The sequence below is a fragment of the Aquarana catesbeiana genome, linkage group LG09, assembly GCF_042186555.1.
Source record: "Aquarana catesbeiana isolate 2022-GZ linkage group LG09, ASM4218655v1, whole genome shotgun sequence".
Taxonomy (NCBI): Eukaryota; Metazoa; Chordata; class Amphibia; order Anura; family Ranidae; genus Aquarana; species Aquarana catesbeiana.
The window spans coordinates 52,405,440-52,429,744 of record NC_133332.1 but is presented as its reverse complement, the minus strand read 5'-3'; the positions used below and the strand labels follow the sequence as shown (position 1 = coordinate 52,429,744).

Genomic DNA, 24,305 nt, shown 5'->3' with positions numbered 1-24,305 from the left:
GCGGCAGTGATGTGCAGAGGCGGCTTTCACACTGGGGCGGTGGGGGCATTAGCAGTAAAGTTTTAGCAGCGCTTTATTGCTGGTATAGCGGCGCTATTCGTCCGCTAGCTGGAAAGGGTTAATAGCGTCTGAACAGCGCTGCTGCCGAATCACTTTGCAGGCGGTGCCCATTCACTTCAATGGGCAGGGGCGGTGGAGGAGGGGTGTATAATACATCGTGCCCCCACCGCCCCAAACATGCTGCTTTTTTTCCTGTCCAGCAAGCACACCGCTCCAGTGTGAAAGCACTCAGACTTTCACACTGGGGAGCATTGAGAGGCGCTTTTTTTAGTGCAAAAGCACCCAAAAAGCGCCTCAGTGTGAAAGGGGTCTTTGTGATTTTTTTTTGGGGGGGCGGCATCAAACCTGGCCAACTCACTCAACCCACCCTGTCGCTCGATCAATCACCGCTTTGCTCACCCCTCGCCTGCCAGTTCCACACTTACCCCATACAAAACTGTATGTAATCAGAGCCAAGATGTTCCAGCCGCCTCGCCCACCGCCCATCACTGTGTATAAAAAGCTTTAGTAACCATGGCAACAAAAGCCTGATTACCCTTTTTAAAAATAGCGCTGGCCGCCGCCTTGCTTCGTGTCATTTCCGATTTGGAAATAACGCCATGCTATGGCCCAGCTATGCCTATTGCCTCCTGGGATTGATGACAAACATCTCCTAGGAGGCATTGCAGAGCAGGAAATGAAGAGCTCGGCCGCGGCCCAGAGGAAGATTTCAATCTTCATTATAACTGAGTTTAAAAAAAAAAAATGATATGCCAAATCGTTTTCAGCACATACAGCGGCTTGGGATGCGGAGGACTTCAAAAAGTGGGTGGAGCTCCGCTTTAACATATGGGGGAGAAATGGGGGGGAAAAAAAAAAAACAAAAAACTATTGGTTTGGTAGTGAAAGGGTTAAAAAAAAATAATAATTTGGTTTGGCGATAAAAGAGTTTCAAAAAACCAAAATTTAAAAAAAAATCTTTGTTTTTCATAGAAAGGTTAAAAAAAAAAAAACTTAAAAAATATGGTTTGGCAGTGAAATGGTTCATAAATGAAAGGAAAAACATTTGACTTGGCAGTTAAAGGGTTAAAAATGGGGGAAAATATGATTGGCAGTATAACATATGGGGGAGAAATGGGGAAAAATGATTTGGCGGTGAAAGGGTTAATATGTGTGTAAGGAGGGGGGGGGGGGGGGTTTACATGGTTTGGCAGTTAAAGGGTTGAAATAAATGAACAAACATAGTTTGGTAGTGAAAGGGTTAAATCTCATTCACAATACCATGTTCTTCCAGGAGCCGTGTCCCTATTAGATCCCTATACTGATCCTACAGGCTGAATTCACAGAGTTCACAAATAAGGACGTGGCCCCTTTAAGAAAAAACGTCAGTTATTTCTGCCTATGATGTCATCGGCCAATCCGGTATAGACCAGTCGCAGACAAGGCAGGCAGCAGAGACATAGTGTTCACTCATCAGTGAAGACGTGTTTTTTGTATCTCTCCTGAGATATTTTTGCGATTTTATTGGATTTGATTTAAATCAATTCAATTTCATTGCGATTTCTATTGTACATTTAGAGCGTGTTTCTTTATTCTTAATAATGAACCGATTTAAATGTAATCAGCGATTTTCTCTTAAAAACACCAAAGAGAAGCGCAGCATAGGAGGTATCAGTGACCAGCCTGCAGATACCCCGATCAAAATGAAGAGGACCCAGGGATTTGTGCGCCGCTGTTTCAGAGCCGTTGTTGGATTTTTCGGTTCCGGCTGTAAAGCCAAAAAACATCAGCGATATACAAACACCGAGATTGGTAAGTAATATAAATAGTGATAGATACAAAAAGTACTAAAAAAAAGTACCTGCACTCATGGATCAAACTATATCAGTACAGAGAGAGTCCATATTTATCCATCTATAGGGGACTGGTCTCCATTCTCAATCACCTGCTGTCTTCAGCTCTATATATTGTTTAGTCGTTGATTGGCTATCCAGTGATCCCGCCCCCGGCCTCTCGCTCCTGCACTCCCCCCTGGCTATTGGTAGATCGTTTTACCAGTTCGCGATTCCAACCAGCTGTGGCAATTAGGTGTCTGGATGAAAGCCGGGCCGTGATTGGCTGCTCTTCCCCTCCACCACCACCTGACCGGAGTAAGAGGAGCCGAGCTGTGATTGGCCGTCACTTGCAGATGGCGGTCCTGTATCGGAGAGTGAAGACGTCGCCCACGGAAGCCTGTGAAGGACCCGCTCTGGTTCCACGTCAGCTCGTGCGTTATACTTCACTGTCGGTGATGGAACACAAACCGCCGGCAGCGCCTGGTCCTCCACTCTCCGATACAGGACCGCCATCTGCAAGTGACGGCCAATCACAGCTCGGCTCCTCTTACTCCGCTCAGGCGGTGGAGGGGAAGAGCAGCCAATAACGGCCCGGCTTTCATCCAGAGACCTAATTGCCATAACTGGTTGAAATCGCGAACTGGTAAAACTATCTACCAATAGCCTGGGGGAGTGCAGGAGCGAGAAGCCGGGGGCGGGATCACCGGATAGCCAATCAACGACCGACATTCCTGTCACAGAACAGCTGGGGAGAGATGAGGACCAGGAGGTGACTCAGCCATCTCCAAGGCAACGGGCCAGTCAGCTGCTAGACCTTCTCCTACCACCACCACACCCTCATTCCAGCCAATTGCTGCACTTTACACCTTTCATCTTGGAGTACAGGTGTGACTTAAAGTCAACCAATCAGAGCAGTGGCGTAGCGTGGGTTGTCAGCACCCGGGGCAAGGCAAGTAATTTGCGCCCCCCCACCTAACCTGAGGACTTTTAGCTATCCCTGAGTCCCTTCAAATACAATAGTACTGACCTACCTGATTCCTATACTGACCACTACACTACATTGTCCACTACACTGACCACTACACTGACCACCATACTACACTGACCACTATACTACACTGACCACCATACTACACTGACCACTATAATACACTGTCCACTATACTATACTGTCCACTATACTGACCACCATACTACAATGACCACTATACTATACTGTCCACTATACTATACTGTCCACTATACTGACCACCATACTACACTGACCACTATACTACACTGTCCACTATACTATACTGTCCACTATACTGACCACCATACTACACTGACCACTATACTACACTGTCCACTATACTGACCACCATACTACAATGACCTCCATACTAAACTACACTATACTGACCACTATACTACACTGACCACTATACTACACTGTCCACTATACTACACTGTCCACTATACTATACTGTCCACTATACTATACTGTCCACTATACTACACTGACCACTATACTGACCACCATACTACACTGACCACTATACACTACACTGACCACTATACTACACTGTCCACTATACTATACTGTCCACTATACTGACCTCCATACTAAACTACACTATACTGACCACTATACTATACTGACCACTATACTACACTACACTGACCACTATACTACACTGTCCACTATACTATACTGTCCACTATACTGACCACCATACTACACTGTCCACTATACTGACCACCATACTACACTGACCACTATACTATACTGTCCACTATACTGACCACTATACTATACTGTCCACTATACTATACTGTCCACTATACTGACCACCATACTACACTGACCACTATACTATACTGTCCACTATACTATACTATACTGTCCACTATACTGACCTCCATACTAAACTACACTATACTGACCACTATACTATACTGACCACTATACTACACTACACTGACAACTATACTATACTGTCCACTATACTATACTGTCCACTATACTGACCACCATACTACACTGACCACTATACTACACTGTCCACTACACTGACCACCATACTACACTGACCACTATACTATATTGTCCACTACACTGACCACTATACTACACTGACCACTATACTACACTGACCACTATACTATACTGTCCACTATACTATACTACACTGTCCACTATACTGACCACCATACTACACTGACCTCCATACTAAACTACACTATACTGACCACTATACTACACTAACCACTATACTACACTACACTAACCACTATACTACACGGTCTGTTATATTACACTGTCCACTACACTACACTACACTGACCACCATACTACACTGACCACTATACTACACTACACTGTCCACTATACTATACTGTCCACTACATTGTCCACTACACTGACCACTATACTACACTGTCCACTATACTGACCACCATACTACACTGACCACTATACTATACTGTCCACTACACTGTCCACTATACTGACCACCATACTACACTGACCTCCATACTAAACTACACTATACTGACCACTATACTATACTACACTAACCACTATACTACACTACACTGACCACTATACTACACGGTCTGTTATACTACACTGTCCACTACACTGACCACCATACTACACTGTCCACTACACTACACTGACCTCCATATTAAACTACACTATACTGACCACTATACTAACCAGTATACTATACTACACTAACCACTATACTGACCACCATACTATACTGACCACCATACTACACTACACTGACCACCATACTATACTACACTGTCCACTGCACTATACTGACCACCATACTATACTACACTGTCCACTGCACTATACTGACCACCATACTACACTACACTGACCACCATACTATACTACACTGTCCACTGCACTATACTGACCACCATACTACACTACACTGACCACTACACTACACTGACCACCACACTATACTACACTGTCCACTGCACTGTACTGACCACTATACTGTCCACTACACTAACCTCCATACTAAACTACACTATACTGACCACTATGCTAACCACTATACTATACTACACTAACCACTATACTGACCACTATACTACACTGTCCACTATACTACACTACACTGTCCACTACACTGCCCCCCATACTGACCACTACACTATACTGACCACCATACTACACTGACCACTACACTACACTGACCACCATACTATACTACACTGTCCACTACACTACACTGACCACCATACTACACTGACCACTACACTACACTGACCACTATACTATACTGTCCACTACACTACACTGACCACCATACTACACTGTCCACTACACTACACTGACCACCATACTACACTGTCCACTACACTACACTGACCACCATACTATACTACACTGTCCACTATACTACACTGACCACCATACTACACTGTCCACTACACTACACTGACCACCATACTACACTGACCACTACACTACACTGACCACTATACTATACTGTCCACTACACTACACTGACCACCATACTACACTGTCCACTACACTACACTGACCACCATACTACACTGTCCACTACACTACACTGACCACCATACTATACTACACTGTCCACTACACTACACTGACCACCATACTACACTGACCACTACACTACACTGACCACTATACTATACTGTCCACTACACTACACTGACCACCATACTACACTGTCCACTACACTACACTGACCACCATACTACACTGTCCACTACACTACACTGACCACCATACTATACTACACTGTCCACTACACTACACTGACCACCATACTACACTGTCCACTACACTACACTGACCACCATACTACACTGACCACTACACTACACTGACCACTATACTATACTGTCCACTACACTACACTGACCACCATACTACACTGTCCACTACACTACACTGACCACCATACTACACTGACCACTACACTACACTGACCACCATACTATACTACACTGTCCACTACACTGTACTGACCACCATACTACACTACACCAGTGTTGCCAACCTACCAGATTGAAATTTACTGACACAACACCCCAAATTTACTGGCAGAGCCACGTTTTTACTGACATTTCCAAATTGCAAATTACAGTATTTAGGCTACAAACAAATACAATATGCAATTAGCATCTGGTTTAAGGTAGATAATAAGGCAAAAAACATATTTCTTATTTTATTTTTGGTTTAGTAAGTAAGTAGCTCAGGCACATCACTCAGGAGGGTGAGAAATTAGAATGGGCGGCACACACATAAAATTCACTCTCACAGTAACACTGATAGCAGTGTACAGCAGCACAGGCGAAAATGATGATGAGACCTCACTGACACAACACGTCACCTCCTGATTCACAGTGAGAGTCTCTCTCCAAGCCAAGTGGTCCCTCCAGTCCACTCCAGTCTAAACAGCAATGACAGTCCCGGTCCCAGCCTGCCTTGCTCCCATACCCCAGACCCACACACGAGGCTCTGGCCGCTCTGCTTGGCTCCATTGCACCATGACATCACACGACATGCTCAGGCACCGCCTCCGCCAGAGCCACCGGATCACACTGTAGCAGGCACTCAGATGGTCTCAGCCGACTTCGGACCAAGCCGAGCGTCACAGCCATATTTCTTACTGGCAACCTTTTACTTTTACTGGCAAGAGAAAATTGCCTGTTTTTTACTGGCTGCCAGTAAAAATACTGACGGTTGGCAACAGTGCACTACACTGACCACCACACTATACTACACTGTCCACTACACTAACCACCATACTAAACTACACTGTCCACTACACTAACCACCATACTAAACTACACTATACTGACCACTATGCTAACCACCATACTAAACTACACTGTCCACTACACTAACCACCATACTAAACTACACTGTCCACTACACTAACCACTACACTAACCACCATACTAAACTACACTATACTGACCACTATGCTAACCACTATACTATACTACACTAACCACTATACTGACCTCCATACTATACTACACTACACTGTCCTGCCTACAGTCTCTCTCGCCCCCCTCCCAGTAATAAGACTCTCCCCCCTGACCAGAAATGGCTTAGTGACTGCCTGCACAAATTATTTTAGCAAAGCATTTAATTGACAGAAAATGTGTGTGAAATGAAAGTGGAAGCACCTGAGCAAAGCATGTTCAGTAACACTAACATGGGGTTTATTATTTTATTCCAATTAAATCCAATGTAAATTCTCGCCATAACATTACAACTGATTTCAAAAATATCTGATTGAAGAATAGTGATTCTGGGATATAATAATCTACATCATCACATTTACATATCATATCTTACATATCTTATATTACAGTCATTTTTAAAACTTCAACTTTTCACTGTTTTTTTTTTTTGACTACCACACGCCCCTGGTTTGGGGACGGGTATCGTTGTTATGGCAGCAGCTAGCTGCCATAACCCCAGTATCCCCGTGTTCAGCCGGTGGTCGGCTACAAGATAGAAGTAATCTCTGCGGCAGATTTGCCGCAAGATCACTTTTAATTGGTGGCGGGAGAGGGCCCCCCCTCCCGCTGCTTACCGGAGCTGTCGGCAGCGGCGGAGGCGCTCGCACGTGTCTCCTTGCTAGGTATGGAGACGAATGAGGGAGAAGATGGCCCCCACCCGTCTCCATACCATAGCTGGACGGAAGCGACGTCAAAACGTTATTTCTGCCCATACTTCTTAAAGGCACATTTTTTTTATGTCATTTTTTCAAAATGACAAAATTTTATTTATTTATTATTATTTTTTTTAAGTCCAAATATGAGATGTGAGGACTTTTTGACCCCAGATCTCATATTTAAGAGGACCTGTCATGCTTTTTTCTATTACAAGGGATGTTTACATTCCTTGTAATAGGAATAAAAGTGACACTTTTTTTTTTTTTTTAAAAGAACAGTGTAAAAATTAAAAATAAAAGCTAAAATGAATATGAAAAAAAAAACGCGCCCCATCCCGCCGAGCTCGTGTACAGAAGCGACCGCATGCGTGAGCAGTGTCGGGGGAGGGAGCTATAAATAGATTATAAGGAAAAACCGCGCTAGATCAAACAACAATATTGATTAAAAAATTAGAAAATTATTATATAAAAATCAAACGCAGCAGCTAAATTGCAAGATAACACAAAAAGATCAGATGGAAAAGAGAAGCTGCGCTATATAAATCTAAACCAGCAATGACTTGTATATAAAAATGTATGCGTTGACAAAGTCCATAAAAGACACCCAGATGAGTTTGATCAAATTTAAGTGCCGCCACCTAATAGAAAACTCGCTTACCAGATGGCAAGCAAAAGCGTGCAGTTGGCTATAGCCCAGCCACGGCCTTTGCTTGGTAGGAAACGTCCAGACTGGTGTAACCAGATGATTCGTCTAAGTACCGCAATCAACTGTGATCGTGGACAGTGGCGGCTGGTGAAGTTTTTGGATGGGGGGGGGGGGGGCGCCAGACCCCGCCCATAATTGTTGACCCCTCCCACTTCTCATAAACCACACCCCTTATATAATCCACCCACTTCGTCCCCTGTATTCCACTTGCTTCCACCCATAGTGTCAGGAGTATACAGCTCAGATCACAGGGCAGAGTGAAAATCTCTGTATATCATCAGGTACAGATTTTCTTTAAGGACACTGCTGCGATGTGGGAACCCTGCGAATCTACTGCGGGTTCCCGCATCGCATGTCTCCTGGCGGCAGTTCACACTGCCCTATGCGAACTGCTGGGAGTGTCAGTTAAAAGTTAATGACACCCCCAAATCAGTTTGCATATCGCAGTGCGATCTGCAAAGTCGAACAGGAATCGGATCGCATGGTGTGAATACCCATGCGATCCGATTCTGCTGCGGACCAAGAAAAGGGTCCTGTGCGAGTTTGGCCCAAATGCGATGCAAATTCAGCCATACTATCTGTATGGCTGAAATCAGATCGCATGTGATTTGCACTGCAGTGCGGTGCGAATCACATCCAATCTCGGACATCGCAGCAGTGGGAATCGGCCCTAACACTTGATAACTTTTTTTTTTTTTTTTTTGGTCTCTTTTCATGAGTATTTAAAACCATGTTTTTTTGCCATAAATTACTTAGAACCCCCAAACATTATACATTTTTTTTCTAACACCCTAGAGAATAAAATGGCGGTCGTTACAATGCTTTCTGTCACACCGTATTTGCGCAGCGGTCTTACAAGTGCACTTTTTTTTTTTTTAAATACACTTTTTTGAATTAAAAAATAAGACAGCAGTAAAGTTAGCCCATTTTTTTTTTTATATTGTGAAAGATAATGTTATGCCAAGTAAATTGATACCCAACATGTCACGCTTCAAAATTGCACCTGCTCGTGGAATGGCGACAAACTTTTATCATTAAAAATCTCCATAGGCGACATTTAAAAAATTCAACCGGTTGCATGTTTTGCATTTCAGAGGAGGTCTAGGGCTAGAATTATTGCTCTCGCTCTACCGATCGCTGCAATAACTCGCTTGTGGTTTGAATACCGTTTTCCTATGAAGGCGCTACTCACGTATGCGCTCGCTTGTGCACGCTAGCTCGGCGGAACGGGGCGCGTTTAAAATTTTTTTTTTCTTATTTATTTTACCTTTTTTTTCCCTTGTAATAGAAAAAAGCATGACAGGTCCTCCTAAATATGAGATCTGGGGTCAAAAAGTCCTCACATCTCATATTTGGACTTAAAAAAAAAAAAGAAATAAATAAATAAATTTTTGTCATTTTGAAAAAATGACATAAAAAAAATGTGCCTTTTAAGAAGTATGGGCAGAAATAACGTTTTGAAGTCGCTTCCGTCCAGCTATGGTATGGAGACGGGTGGGGGCCATCTTCTCCCTCACTCGTCTCCATACCTAGCAAGGAGACACGTGCGATCGCCTCCGCCGCTGCCAACAGCTCCGGTAAGCGGCGGGAGGGGGTGCCCTCTCCCGCCACCGATAAAAGTGATCTTGCGGCGAATCCGCCGCAGAGATTAATTTTATCTTGTAGCCGACCACCGGCTGAACACGGGGATACCGGGGTTATGGCAGCTAGCTGCTGCCATAACAACGATACCCGTCCCCAAACCAGGGGCGTGTGGCAGTCAAAAAAAAAAAACAAACAGTGAAAAGTTGAAGTTTTAAAAATGACTGTAATATAAGATATGTAAGATATGATATGTAAAATGTGATGATGTAGATTATTATATCCCAGAATCACTATTCTTCAATCAGATATTTTTGAAATCAGTTGTAATGTTATGGCGAGAATTTACATTGGATTTAATTGACAGAAATGTGTGTGAAACAAAAGGGGATGCACCAAAGCCTCTCATTCAGTAACACTAACATGGGGTTTAATACTTTATCCATATTGTGTCAGTCTGTTCCATTTTAAGACATTTCAAATTGTTTATCAGCGCAGCCCCCCCCTCAGATCACTACACTGGACCACCAGGGATCGCCACTAGGGCCACCAGGGAAGGGGCAACATGTGGATGGCCAGGTATGTACCCCATGGCCATCCACATGTGCCCAATCTGTGCCAATCAGTGCCCACAAATGGGCACTGATTGGCACCATTATGTTTTATTTATGCCCAGCAATGCCACCAATAAATGTTATCAGTGCCACCAATCAGTGTCATCAGTGCCACCTGTCAGTGCCAAACTATCAGTGCCCATCAGTGGCACCCATCAGTGCCACCCATAAGTACCAATCAATGCCACCTATGAGTGCCCATCAGTGCCGCACACCAGTGCCACCTATCAGTGCCCATCATCAGTGCCCATCAGCGCCACCTCATTGGTGCCCATCAGTGCCACCGTATCAGTGCCCGTCAGTGCAGCCATATCAGTGCCCGTCATTGAAGAAGAAAACTTAATTATTTACAAAAAATTTTACCGGAAACAAAGAAAAACTTGTTTTTTAAAAAAATTTTCGGTCTTTTTTTATTTGTTGAGCAAAAAATAAAAACCGCAGAGGTGATCAAATACTGTACCACCAAAAGAAAGCTCTATTTGTGGGAACAAAATGATAAAAAATTTGTCTGGGTGCAGTTTGAATGACAATTGCGCGGTCATGCTACACTGTACCCAAATTGTTATCATTTTGTTACCACAAATAGAGCTTTCTTTTGGTGGTATTTGATCACCTCTGCGGTTTTTATTTTTTGCTCAACAAATAAAAAAAGACCGAAAATTTTGAAAAAAATAAACGTTTTGCTTTTCTTTCTTTTAAAAAATTTTGTAAATAAGTAAGTTTTCTCTTTCACTGATGGGCACTGATAAGGCGGCACCAATGAGGTGGCACCAATGAGCGGGCACTGACGATGGGCACTGGTAGGCTGCACTGATATGCAGCACTGATGGGCATTGATAGGCGGCACTGATGGGCACTCATGGGTGGCACTGGTGGGCACTGATAGGCGACACTGATGGGCACTGAAAGGCTGCAAAGATGGGTTCTTATGGGTGGCACTGATAGGCGACACTGATGGGCACTGATACGTGGCACTGATAGGCATCCCTGGTGGCACTGGCAGTGGTAGGCATTGGAGTGGGCACTGATTGGCAGCTGCCTGGGCACAGATTGGTATTTCCCTGGGGATCTAGGGGGCATACCTGGTGGTCCAGTGTGGATGGCCATCCTGGTGGTCCTGGGTGGGATCCGAGGGGGGGGCTGTGCTGATAAACAATCAGCACAGACCCCCCTGTCAGGAGAGCAGCCGATTGGCTCTCCTCTACTTGCGTCTGTCAGACGCGAGTAAGGAAAAGCCGATCACCGGCTCTTCCTATTTACATTGTGATCAGCCATGATTGGACAGGGCTGATCACGTGGTAAAGAGTCTCCGTCAGACTCTTTATCTAGATCGGAGTTGCGGTGTGTCAGACTGACACACCGCAACAACGATCGCCGCGATGCGCTCCCCCGGGGGCGCGCAGTGGCTTAATATCCTGATCACGTCACATGACGTCTGGTCAGGATGTTGAAACCACTTTGCTGCCGTCATTTTGCTATATGGCGGGCGGCAAGTGGTTAAGTGACTAAAAAGTGGCACGCTCGTGTAATAATTGTCCACATACAAATGGTACCCCTTTCCGAATAAGGGTGACACCAAGTCCCACACAATCTTGCCAGCGCTTCCTATGTAGTCAGGGCAGTTTGTCGGCTCTACGTGACTATCTCTTCCCTTGTAAACCATAAAACTACATGTATAGCCTGTGGCCCTGTCACAGAGCTTATACATCTTGACCCCGTATCTGGCACGCTTGCTGGGAAGATACTGTTTGAATGACAAGCGGCCAGAAAACCTAATCAGGGACTCATCAATGCAGACAACTTGATGGGGAGTAAACAAGTCTGAAAAACGTTGGTTGAAGTGGTTTACGAGGGACCGAATTTTGTAGAGCCGATCGTATCCAGGATCTGCATTGTCATTGAAGTGCATGAGTTCATTGTCATTGAAGTGCATGAACCGCAAGATCTGCTAGTATCGTGCCCTGGCCATGGAAGCAGAGAACACGGGCATATGGTAAATTGGGTCAGTGGACCAATATGACCGCAACGTACTCACTTTAACTATGCCCATGTCAAGGGATAGGCCCAGAAAGGTCTTAAATTCGGAAACCGTAATTGGTTTCCAATCTCTGGCAAGGGAGGACTAGGGATTAGCAGCGATGAATTGACCAGCATAAAAATTACTTTGGTCCACAATAGATCTCTAGAGATCTTTGGTGAAAAACAGCGAATAAAAATCAAGTGACGTAAAATCAACTGTTTCCACCTGAATGCCGGGTTGGCCAGTGAATGGGGAAAGTACGGGTGCTGCAGAAGTGGTGGGCTCCCAATTAGGATTGGCAAATTCTGCAGGAAGGACATTATGGGCACGACGGGCCTGTCTTTGTCTTCTTCTTGGTGGCAGCGGGACACTAATTGTGCTTGCCACCTCACCAGCTTGAACTGCATTTATGGGACTCGCCACGTCACCAAGTGTTACTGCATTTGTGGATGTACGACCAGGGTGTACTAGGCCGCTGGTGCTTGCCAGATCACCAGAAGGAATAGCGGCGCTAGTACTTCTCTGCTCCAAACGAGAGCCCTGCGGTTCTTGCACCTCAACAGCAGAAGATCGGGGTCTGGTACGCCTGACCTTGGCAGGGACCACAACTCTGTCGTCAGAGCTATCTGTCATGGAGCCGCTGCTGTCTACAGGATCATACTCTGAGCCTGAATCTGCCAGATGAGTGACTTCCGCTATCTGTCAAGCTCAAAAACGTGTAGGCCTCTTCACTACTGTACCTTCAATTTGCCATTTTGGGCTCTAAATTTACTGGTACAGTAGTGAGACTCACAGGTAAAAAAGCTCCTAGACTGTCAGCAAATGTAACAAACGCTACCAAAAAAACTGTTAGCGATCGCAGGAATCAGGCCTGACTCTGCAAACGCTGCAGTTATGTGTGTTCAGTGTTTTGTAAGTGACAGTGATCGATCGATATTGCACTTGGGTGGGGTGGGCTGGGCGGAGGGGCAAAAAGCAGGTGCTAGCAGGTATCTGGGCTGATCCCGCTAACACTGTTTTTGGGAACCCTAAACTGCTGGGGACGCTAGTATAGATCTGATCAGATATCGATCTGTTCAGATACTATACCACTAAGGGAGGTGTATGCTGCGTGTGTGGGTGTTAGCGGTACTGGCACTAACCTGATGCTGCCTGGAGCGACGCAGACCCTATCTGACACTAAAACCTAAACATATCACCCGCCGGGCGATCAGGGGGTTAAACCTTTATTGGATAATAAACGGCGGGTATAACAAACAAACTAACCAGCGTCACCCGTAACACTTATACGGTGATCACTGGTGAAAGGGTTAACTAGGGGGCAATCAGGGGGTTAAAACCTTTATTAGGTAGTATATGGGGGTACCTGACGCTATAAAAAGCTGACGGTGAACCTAAATACTTACCTGGCTAACTAGCGTCACTTCTGACACTAATACGGCGTTCAGAAAAAAGATTGCTTAGTGACACTGGCGACAGGGGGTGATCAAGGGGTTAAACCTTTATTAGGGGGGTACCCTAGACCTAAAGGGGCCTACCTCTACCTGCCCTAACACTTATAACTGTCACAAATGACACCAATGCAGTAATCAGAAAAAAAAAAAAAAACTGTTATTGGTGTCACTGTGACTGGGGGGGGGGGGGGGTGATTTGTGTGCCTGCGTGTTCTACTGTATGTGTAGTGTTGTACAAAAGAAAAAAATATATGAAATGTAGGTGAAGGTGCTAAATCTAATTCCTCTCTTTTTTTTCTTTTATTGAAGATGTATGCGGTATTAACTGCAGACAAGGCTCACACGGCATACCTGTCGTCCATCACATTCAGACCCCACCAGAGTGCGCCCCAGGCAACGTCACTCCACCAGAGTGCTCGCCAGGCGACGTCACTCCACCAGAGTGCTCGCCAGGCGACGTCACTCCACCAGAGTGCGCCCCAGGCGACGTCACTCCACCAGAGTGCGCCCCAGGCGAGGCCACTCCACCAGAGTGCGCCCCAGGCGAGGCCACTCCACCAGAGTGCGCCCCAGGCGAGGCCACTCCACCAGAGTGCGCCCCAGGCGAGGCCACTCCACCAGAGTGCGCCCCAGGCGAGGCCACTCCACCAGAGTGCGCCCCAGGCGACGTCACTCCACCAGAGTGCGCCCCAGGCGACGTCACTCCACCAGAGTGCGCCCCAGGCGACGTCACTCCACCAGAGTGCGCCCCAGGCGACGTCACTCCACCAGAGTGCGCCCCATGCGACGTCACTCCACCAGAGTGCGCCCCATGCGACGTCACTCCACCAGAGTGCGCCCCAGGCGACGTCACTCCACCAGAGTGCGCCCCAGGCGACGTCACTCCACCAGAGTGCGCCCCAGGCGACGTCACTCCACCAGAGTGCGCCCCAGGCGACGTCACTCCACCAGAGTGCGCCCCAGGCGAGGCCACTCCACCAGAGTGCGCCCCAGGCGAGGCCACTCCACCAGAGTGCGCCCCAGGCGACGTCACTCCACCAGAGTGCGCCCCAGGCGACGTCACTCCACCAGAGTGCGCCCCAGGCGACGTCACTCCACCAGAGTGCGCCCCAGGCGACGTCACTCCACCAGAGTGCGCCCCAGGCGAGGCCACACCACCAGAGTGCGCCCCAGGCGAGGCCACTCCACCAGAGTGCGCCCCAGGCGACGTCACTCCAGAGTGCGCCCCAGGCGACGTCACTCCAGAGTGCGCCCCAGGCGACGTCACTCCACCAGAGTGCGCCCCAGGCGAGGCCACTCCACCAGAGTGCGCCCCAGGCGAGGCCACTCCACCAGAGTGCGCCCCAGGCGAGGCCACTCCACCAGAGTGCGCCCCAGGCGACGTCACTCCACCAGAGTGCGCCCCAGGCGACGTCACTCCACCAGAGTGCGCCCCAGGCGACGTCACTCCACCAGAGTGCGCCCCAGGCAAGGCCACTCCACCAGAGTGCGCCCCAGGCGAGGCCACTCCACCAGAGTGCGCCCCAGGCGAGGCCACTCCACCAGAGTGCGCCCCAGGCGAGGCCACTCCACCAGAGTGCGCCCCAGGCGAGGCCACTCCACCAGACTGCGCCCCAGGCGACGTCACTCCACCAGACTGCACCCCAGGCGAGGCCACTCCACCAGAGTGTGACCTAGACATGGCCACTCCACCAGAGTTTGACTTCCACAAGGAGACTTACCCAGAAGAACCCTCGATCATCACAGAACTGGACAAAGGAAAAAGAACCAGAAAAAGAAACAAAAAGAGAAAAAATAAAAGACAGTATGAGTGCGCCCCAGGCGACGTCACTCCACCAGAGTGCGCCCCGGGCCAGGCCACTCCACCAGAGTGCGCCCCGGGCCAGGCCACTCCACCAGAGTGCGCCCCGGGCCAGGCCACTCCACCAGAGTGCGCCCCGGGCCAGGCCACTCCACCAGAGTGCGCCCCAGGCGACGTCACTCCACCAGAGTGCGCCCCGGGCCAGGCCACTCCACCAGAGTGCGCCCCAGGCGACGTCACTCCACCAGAGTGCGCCCCAGGCGACGTCACTCCACCAGAGTGCTCCCCAGGCGACGTCACTCCACCAGAGTGCGCCCCAGGCGACGTCACTCCACCAGAGTGCGCCCCAGGCCAGGCCACTCCACCAGAATTTGACTTCCACAAGAAGACTCCACCAGAAGAACCCTCAATCATCACAGAACAGGACAAAGGAAAAAGAACCAGAAATAGAAAAAATAAAAGACAGTATGAGTGCGCCCCAGGCGACGCCACTCCACCAGAGTGCGCCCCAGGCGCCGCCACTCTACCAGATTGCGCCCCAGGCGACGCCACTCCACCAGAGTGCACCCCAGGCGACGCCACTCCACCAGAGTGCGACCCAGGCGACGCCACTCCACCAGAGTGCGACCCAGGCGACGCCACTCCACCAGAGTGTGCCCCAGACATGGCCACTCCACCAGAGTGCAACCTGGACATGGCCACTCCACCAGAGTGCAACCTGGACATGGCCACTCCACCAGAGTGCAACCTAGACATAGAGAAACCAAAACGTCATGTTCGCTTTACACTTCCTCCAGGGCATGAAGATGATAATCGACCAAGGCGACCCCACTTCTACATAAAAAAAGAAAAACGTCGTGTTCGCTTTATGCTTCCTCCAGAAAACGACGATGACACTGAGACTACACGAAAAAGTGGCGCTCGCTGTCAGAAAGGAAAAAAGAAAGAAAAAAAGGAAGAAATTAAAAAACCAAAATTGTCATCACCCCCTCCCTGCAGAAGAACCCTCGAAGAACCCTCGATGATCGTGGAGAAAAGAAACAAAAATAGAAAAAAATAAAAAGACAGTACGAGTTGGAGCGGCTGTGAAGGGAGGTTGGAAGCCAGTAGACTTTTTCTTTCCTGCAGGCGTGTGCGCCCCAGGCGACGTCACTCCACCAGAGTGCGCCCCAGGCGAGGCCACTCCACCAGAGTCCGCCCCAGGCGAGGCCACTCCACCAGAGTTCGACTTCCACAAGGAGACTTACCCAGAAGAACCCTCGATCATCACAGAACCGGACAAAGGAAAAAGAACCAGAAAAAGAAACAAAAATAGAAAAAATAAAAAAGACAGTATGAGTGCGCCCCAGGCGAGGCCACTCCACCAGAATTTGACTTCCACAAGAAGACTCCACCAGAAGAACCCTCAATCATCACAGAACAGGACAAAGGAAAAAGAACTAGAAATAGAAACAAAAATAGAAAAAATAAAAGACAGTATGAGTGCGCCCCAGGCGACGCCACTCCACCAGAGTGCCCCCCAGGCGACGCCACCCCACCAGAGTGCGCCCCAGGCGATGCCACCCCACCAGAGTGCGCCCCAGGCGACGCCACCCCACCAGAGTGCACCCCAGGCAACGCCACCCCACCAGAGTGCGCCCCCCACCAGAGTGCGCCCCAGGCGACGCCACCCCACCAGAGTGCGCCCCAGGCAACGCCACCCCACCAGAGTGCGCCCCAGGCAACGCCACCCCACCGGAGTGCGCCCCAGGCAACACCACCCCACCGGAGTGCGCCCCAGGCAACGCCACCCCACCAGAGTGCGCCCCAGGCGAGGCCACTCCACCAGAGTGCGCCCCAGGCGACGTCACTCCACCAGACTGCGCCCCAGGCGAGGCCACTCCACCAGAGTGTGACCTAGACATGGCCACTCCACCAGAGTTCGACATCCACAAGGAGACTTACCCAGTAGAACCCTCGATCATCACAGAACCGGACAAAGGAAAAAGAACCAGAAAAAGAAACAAAAAGAGAAAAAAATAAAAGACAGTATGAGTGCGCCCCAGGCGATGTCACTCCACCAGAGTGCGCCCCAGGCGACGTCACTCCACCAGATTGCGCCCCAGGCGACGCCACCCCACCAGAGTGCGCCCCAGGCAACGCCACCCCACCAGAGTGCGCCCCAGGCAACGCCACCCCACCAGAGTGCGCCCCAGGCGACGCCACTCCACCAGAGTGCGACCCAGGCGACGCCACTCCACCAGATTGCGCCCCAGGCGACGCCACTCCACCAGAGTGTGACCCAGGCGACGCCACTCCACCAGAGTGCAACCCAGGCGACGCCACTCCACCAGAGTGCGACCCAGGCGACGCCACTCCACCAGAGTGCGACCCAGGCGACGCCACTCCACCAGAGTGCGACCCAGGCGAGGCCACTCCACCAGAGTGCGCTCCAGAAGAGGCCACTCCACCAGAGTGTGCCCCAGACATGGCCACTCCACCAGAGTGCAAACTGGACATGGCCACTCCACCAGAGTGCAACCTAGACATAGAGAAACCAAAACGTCATGTTCGCTTTACACTTCCTCCAGGGCATGAAGATGATAATCGACCAAGGCGAGCCCACTTCTACATAAAAAAAGAAAAACGTCGTGTTCGCTTTATGCTTCCTCCAGAAAGCGACGATGACACTGAGACTACACGAAAAAGTGGCGCTCGCTGTCAGAAAGGAAAAAAGAAAGAAAAAAAGGAAGAAATTAAAAAACCAAAATTGTCATCACCCTCTCCCTGCAGAAGAACCCTCGAAGAACCCTCGATGATCGTGGAGAAAAGAAACAAAAATAGAAAAAAATAAAAAGACAGTACGAGTTGTGAAGCGGCTGTGAAGGGAGGTTGGAAGCCAGTAGGCCACTCCACCAGAGTGCACCCCAGGCGAGGCCACTCCACCAGAATTTGACTTCCACAAGAAGACTCCACCAGAAGAACCCACAATCATCACAGAACAGGACAAAGGAAAAAGAACTAGAAATAGAAACAAAAATAGAAAAAATAAAAGACAGTATGAGTGCGCCCCAGGCGACGCCACCCCACCAGAGTGCCCCCCAGGCGACGCCACCCCACCAGAGTGCCCCCCAGGCGACGCCACCCCACCAGAGTGCGCCCCAGGCGACGCCACCCCACCAGAGTGCGCCCCAGGCGACGCCACCCCACCAGAGTGCGCCCCAGGCGACTGGGGCCGATACAGCTGTTGCCATTTTCCGGAGCATAGCGGGGGTCGAACTGCCAGACCCTGTGGAACTGGACTGGATCCACAGGGAGCTGGGCCCCAGACCAACTGATCCCACAAGGCCCTGTGATGTGATCTGCAGACTCCATCACAGTATTCACAAGGAACACATACGCAAGGCATGGGATGCAGGAGATCTGGAATTTGATGGGGTTGCTGTTAAAGTCCTCCCAAATCTCTCAAGGGCCACTCTGCAACGCCAGGCCATGCTATTTTATTTTTATTATTTATTTTACATTGTTTTATTTATTTTTACACTGTTTAAAAAAAATGTGTCACTTTTATTCCTATTACAAGGAATGTAAACATCCCTTGTATAATCCATGTAGTAATAAGGCTGTAACATAAAATGTGGAAAAAGTGAAGTGCTGTCAATACTTTCCGGATGCACTGTACTGTATGCATTGCTGTGCACCACAATGCACATCAACACACAGACCTTGTGCTGGTCAGATTTTTTTTTGTCTGTTCTGAACACAACAAAATGGACAGATGTAGCATTACACACTATTCTTGTGTGGTTTCTGTTTAGCGATCAATCTCTACAACACGACTGAGTAAATCTGTTAGCTTCTGACAAATGTAACTGCTCTCTTTAGGCACACCACAGGTTCACTTTATCCCCCGGCCTAAAGCCAAACCAAACTTTTATTTTCAATCAGCTCAGTACAAACCAGAGGCATAATCCCCGATCTCTGTAAAGAGTCGAAGACACAGCTCTTTAACCATGTGACTGGCTGTGTCCAATCTTTCACCGAAGATCTCTATAGATCTATTGTGGACCAAAGCAATTTGTACACTGGTCAACACATCGCCGCTAATCCCCAGTCCTCCCTTGCCAGAGATTGGAAACCAATTACGGTTTCTGAATTTAAGATCTTTCTGGGCCTTTCCCTCCTCATGGGCTTGAATAAAAAGAGTGAGTTGCGGTCATATTGGTCCACTGACCCAATTTACCATATGCCCGTGTTCTCTGCTTCCATGGCCAGGGCACGATACGAGCAGATTTTGCGGTTTATGCACTTCAACGACAATGAACTCTGTCGTCCTCGTGGAGACCCTGGATACGATCGGCTCTACAAAATTCGGCCCCTCGTAAACCACTTCAACCAACGTTTTGCAGACTTGTTTACTCCCCATCAAGTTGTCTGTGTTGATGAGTCCCTGATTAAATTTTCTGGCCGCTTGTCATTCAAACAGTACCTTCCCAGCAAGCGTGCCAGATACGGGGGCAAGATGTATAAGCTCTGTGACAGGGCCACAGGCTATACATGTAGTTTTATGGTTTACAAGGGCAAAGATAGTCACGTAGAGCCAACAAACTGCCCTGACTACATAGGAAGCGCTGGCAAGATAGTGTGGGACTTGGTGTCACCCTTATTCGGAAAGGGGTACCACTTGTACGTGGACAATTATTACACGAGCGTGCCACTTTTTAGCCACCTTTTTGATCATCAGATTGGAGCATGTGGCACCATGCGACCTAATCGCCGGGGCTTTCCCCAGCGGGTTGTTGATTCCGGTCTTAGGCTGGGGGAGAGAGCCTGCTTGCAGTGTAATAACTTGCTCGCTATGAAGTGGAGGGACAATAAGAATGTTTTCGTTCTTACCTCCCTTCATGCAGACACGACGTTCCAAATTCCTACGGCGACTGGTGTTGTGGAGAAACCCCTCTGTGTGCACGAATATAACCTTAATATGGGAGGGGTGGACCTCAACGACCAGTTGTTGGCGCCGTACCTAATTGCCCGCAAGGCCAGACGCTGGTACAAAAAAGTGTCTGTTTATTTATTTCAATTGGCTTTGCTGAACGCTCATGTGCTATACAGAGCTTCAGGACAGACTGGATCCTTCCTTAAATTCCAGGAAGAGATCGTCAGAGCCCTTCTGTTTCCAGACGGTGCTCCACCTCACCTTCCCCAACCAAATGCAGTAAGCCGGCTGCATGAGAGGCATTTTCAATATGTCCTCCCGAGCACCCCTACCCAACGAGCCCCCCAAAAAAGATGTCGTGTCTGCAGCAAGCGCGGATTTAGGCGTGACACCCGGTATTATTGTCCCCTCTGTCCTGGCAATCCTGGTCTTTGCATTGGTGAATGTTTTGAACGCTACCATACACTAGTGGAGTATTAGCGTAGGGTACAGCACTGCACAGACTAAGACACACTTTCACAGGGTCTCCCAAGATGCTGTCGCATTTTGAGAGACCCAAACCTGGTACCAGTTAAAAAAGTTAAAGTTACAAAAAAAAGTAAAAAAAAAAGAAAAAAAAACACACAAAAAAATATATAAAATAAAAAAAACAAAAATAGTTGTTGTTTTATTGTTCTCTCTCTATTCTCTCTCTATTGTTCTGCATTCTATACTGCAATGTTTTATTGTTATGTTTTTATCATGTTTGCTTTATAGGTATGCAATTTTTTTATACTTTGTTTTTTTATTGTTAACCACTTTTTTGTTTTCAGGTACGCCATTCAGCTGCAGAGCGGATTTATTCATCTTGACAGCAACAGCGTTTGCTCCCACGATACATAAAGCCGTGACTCCAGCACTGTCGGAGGTGATTTCATCACCACAGTTACATACTTCAGTATATATGCCGAAGCGTGGGGGCAGCAGTGGGTGGAGGAGCGATTTGCTCCTAACTTTTGCGGGCGGATGCCCCCATGCTTCGACATATATATACGGTGCATGTATGCCCATCATTAGAAGTGGGTGGATGAAGGGAGGTATTCTAATGGTGGGCATACCCACCGATCAATATCTTTTTTTCGTTCAGCCCACAGGCTGTATGAAAAAAAAGTTTACAATATATGCCCAACAAGGACCAGCAACGTACTGGTATGTTGCTGGACTTTGAGTGGTTATACCAGAATGATGCCTGCAGGTTTAGCTATCATCTTGGTATCAGGTACGCCATTCAGCTGCAGAGCGGATTTATTCATCTTGACAGCAACAGCGTTTGCTCCCACGATACATAAAGCCGTGACTCCAGCACTGTCGGAGGTGATTTCATCACCACAGTTACATACTTCAGTATATATGCCGAAGCGTGGGGGCAGCAGTGGGTGGAGGAGCGATTTGCTCCTAACTTTTGCGGGCGGATGCCCCCATGCTTCGACATATATATACGGTGCATGTATGCCCATCATTAGAAGTGGGTGGATGAAGGGAGGTATTCTAATGGTGGGCATACCCACCGATCAATATCTTTTTTTCGTTCAGCCCACAGGCTGTATGAAAAAAAAGTTTACAATATATGCCCAACAAGGACCAGCACCGTACTGGTATGTTACTGGACTTTGAGTGGTTATACCAGAATGATTCCTGCAGGTTTAGCTATCATCTTGGTATCATTCCATTCAGCCAGTGGTCAGCTTTCATGTAAAAGCAATCCTAGCGGCTAATTAGCCTCTAGACTGCTTTTACAAGCAGTGGGAGGGAATGCCCCCCCCCCCCCACCGTCCTCCATGTTTTTCTCTGGCTCTCCTGTCCCAACAGGGAACCTGAGAATGCAGCCGGTGATTCAGCCAGCTGACCATAGAGCTGATCAGAGACCAGAATGGCTCCAAACATCTCTATGGCCTAAGAAACCGGAAGCTACGAGCATTTCATGACTTCGATTTCGCCGGATGTAAACAGCGCCATTGGGAAAGCATTTTATCACACGATCTTGGTGTGGTCAGATGCTTTGAGGGAAGAGAAGAGATCTAGGGTCTAATAGACCCCAATTTTTTCAAAAAAGAGTACCTGTCACTACCTATTACTATCATAAGGGATATTTACATTCCCTGAGATAACAATAAAAATGATTAAAAAAAAATAAAAATGAAAGGAACAGTTTAAAAATAAGATAAAAAAGCAAAAAAATAATAAAGGAAAAAAAAAAAAAAAAAAAGCACCCCTGCCCCCCCCTGCTCTCGCACAAAGGCGAACGCAAGCGTCGGTCTGGCGTCAAATGTAAACAGCAATTGCACCTTGCATGTGAGGTATCACCGTGAAGGTCAGATCGAGGGCAGTAATTTTAGCAGTAGACCTCCTCTGTAAATCTAAAGTGGTAACCTGTAAAGGCTTTTAAAGGCTTTTAAAAATGTATTTAGTTTGTCGCCACTGCACGTTTGTGCGCAATTTTAAAGCATATCATGTTTGGTATCCATGTACTCGGCCTAAGATCATCTTTTTTATTTCATCAAACATTTGGGCAATATAGTGTGTTTTAGTGCATTAAAATTTTAAAAAGTGTTTTTTTCCCCAAAAAATGCGTTTGAAAAATCGCTGCGCAAATACTGTGTGAAAAAAAAAAATGAAACACCCACAATTTTAATCTGTAGGGCATTTGCTTTAAAAAAAATATATAATGTTTGGGGGTTCAAAGTAATTTTCTTGCAAAAAAAAAAAAATTTTTTCTTGTAAACGAAAAGTGTCAGAAAGGGCTTTGTCTTCAAGTGGGTGAAGAGTGGGTGATGTGTGACATAAGCTTCTAAATGTTGTGCATAAAATGCCAGGACAGTTCAAAACCCCCCCAAATGACCCCCCAAGCTATTTGCTGAGAGGCATGTCGAGTCTATGGAATATTTTATATTGTGACACAAGTTGCGGGAAAAAGACACTTTTTTTTTTTGCACAAAGTTGTCACTAAATGATATATTGCTCAAACATGCCATGGGAAATTACACCCCAAAATACATTCTGTTGCTTCTCCTGAGTACGGGGATACCACATGGGGTGTAATTCCACATATGCCCATGGCATGTTTGAGCAATATATCATTTAGTGACAACTTTGTGCAAAAAAAAAAAAAAAAAAAATTGTCACTTTCCCGCAACTTGTGTCAAAATATAAAATATTCCATGGACTCAACATGCCTCTCAGCAATTTCCTTGGGGTGTCTACTTTCCAAAATGCGGTCATTTGGGGGGGGGGGGGGGGTTTGTACTGCCCTGCCATTTTAGCACCTCAAGAAATGACATAGGCAGTCATAAACTAAAAGCTGTGTAAATTCCATAAAATGTACCCTAGTTTGTAGACGCTATAACTTTTGTGCAAACCAATAAATATACGCTTATTGACATTTTTTTTTACCAAAGACATGTGGCCGAATACATTTTGGCCTAAATGTATGACTAAAATTGAGTTTATTGGATTTTTTTATAACAAAAAGTAGAAAATATCATTTTTTTTCAAAATTTTCGGTTTATAGCGCAAAAGATAAAAAACGGCAGAGGTGATCAAATACCATCAAAAGAAAGCTCTATTTGTGGGAAGAAAAGGACGCAAATTTCGTTTGGGTACAGCATTGCATGACCGCGCAATTAGCA

The 24,305-nt window shown here is 47.4% G+C and overlaps 1 protein-coding gene across 1 annotated transcript in view; it reads right to left on the bottom strand.

The window, feature by feature from the left end:
* LOC141108907 (atypical kinase COQ8B, mitochondrial-like) overlaps window positions 1–24,305 on the bottom strand; it is a 70,912-nt gene that overhangs the window by 36,631 nt on the left and 9,976 nt on the right. The window lies entirely within an intron of this gene.